Raw genomic sequence first — 2,043 nt, 5'->3', positions numbered from 1 at the left:
ATTTTCTTCCTAAGATCACATTGAGATCTTGAAAAAAAAAATAATAAAAAAAATCTTATGATATTTGTTCTTGCGATTGTGATTATAAACGATCTTTATCATTTTTTTAAAATCATTTGCATGTTTATTTGAAGATCAAATAAACTTTGATTCACATCTTTTTCTTAATTCATCTAAATCTAGAACCGTTGTGTTTGATATTTTTTTTTCTCATAATCTACTCTTGAAGATAACTTCTAAATTTCCGAAATTTTGTAAAAAGGAGAGTTAGATCGTTCTTAAAATCTTCACGTACTTTCTTTTTTGAATTTGTTTATTTTATTTTTAGTGTGCAATTCTATCCAAAAATATACTTGTGTCTCTTATTTGTTTGTTCACTCCTTGTTTTATTTTCTTGTTATTTCATAATTAACTTATCTTGATTGTCTTGAATAGCTTGCTACTATCAGAATTGTTTTACCCATCTATTAGCCTACCTTGATCATAATTTAGTCACTTTCCCAAACAGCCAACCTTTGTGTGTTTAAACACGAGTGTCCCTGAGTGTAAAATCAGTGAGTTGAGTGTCTAAGGTCCTAAACATATTTCACTACTGTTTGTACAATCATGAACCAAGACGAGAAAAACGGAGGGGAGATCAATGAAATAGTTGAAGAAGTCCAGAAGAATGAGGAGGAACTGGAAGATGGGATTCATTTGGCACTTATAACAAGAAGACTTGTTAAAACTCAAGTTACGGAGAATGATGTTGATGATCAAAGAGATAACCTATTCCACACGAGGTGTTTCGTCAAGGGGAATGCTTGTAGTCTTGTCATTGATAGTGGAAGTTGCACCAACGTTGTAAGTACCATGTTGATCAAAAGATTACAAATTCCAACCCAAGATCATTCTAAACCTTACAAACTCCAATGGCTCAATGATATTGGAACAATGAAGGTAATTTCCCAAGCTTTAATATCTTTTACTTTGGGAAAATATAAAAATGAAGTTCTTTGTGATGTGTTACCAATGCAAGCTGAAGATATATGGCTTGGCCGACCATGACAATTTGATAGGAGGGTTATGTATGATGACTATTTGAATAGGTATTCTTTTGTAAAAGATGGTAGAAAAACGACTCTTGTATCTTTGAGTTCTGCAGATGTATTTGCTGATCAATTAAAGTTGGAGGAAAGAAAGAAAGAGTTTGAGGAAAAAGAGTTAAAAGAAAAACAAGAGTTGAGTGAAAAAAATGAGAAAAATTAAAGAGAAAAAAAGAAGAATGAAGAAAGAGATGAAATGGAAGAAAAAAGGAAGAGAGAGAGTTATTTGCCTAACGTTGGAGAGGTGATAAGGTTTTCACAAAAATCAATCTTTGTAGTTATGTACAACGGAGGATTTTTGGTGTCTAACTATAACAACTTGGCTTTGCCTAGTGTTTTTCAATCTCTTTTACACGAATTTGAAGACATGTTTCAAGATGAAGAAATACCCCCATTAGAGGTACTGAACATAAAATAGACTTCATTCCAAGGACTGTTATTCCTTATAAGCCAGCTTATCGAGTCAATCCAACCGAGACAAAAGAAATTCAAAGGCAAGTGGAGGAGCTCATGGAGAAGGGCTATATACGAGAAAGTTTGAGTCCATGTTATATATGAGACTTATTGATGCCAAAGAAAGATGAAACTTGGCGCATATGCATGGATAATAGAGTCATCAACAAAATCACTGTAAAGTATCGACATCCTATTCCTAAGTTAGACGATATGCTTGATTTATTGCATGATTCATGTATATTTATAAAAATTATTTTGAAATCTGGATATCATCAAATAGAATGCATGTAGGAGATGAATGGAAAACAAGTTTCGATATTAAGTTTGGATTGTATGAATGACTTGTTATGCGTAAGGTTAACTGATGCTCCTAGTACACCTATGCGCTTAATATATAATGTTTTGAGAAAATATCTAAGAAAACATGTTGTTTATATTGATGATATCATAATTTATTTGAAGATTTTACTTGAGCATGTAGAGCATGTTAAATTAGTTTTGA

This window comes from Cucurbita pepo, chromosome LG19, assembly GCF_002806865.2.
Source record: "Cucurbita pepo subsp. pepo cultivar mu-cu-16 chromosome LG19, ASM280686v2, whole genome shotgun sequence".
NCBI classification, from domain to species: domain Eukaryota; kingdom Viridiplantae; phylum Streptophyta; class Magnoliopsida; order Cucurbitales; family Cucurbitaceae; genus Cucurbita; species Cucurbita pepo.
Note: the sequence above shows the minus strand (reverse complement) of the source record.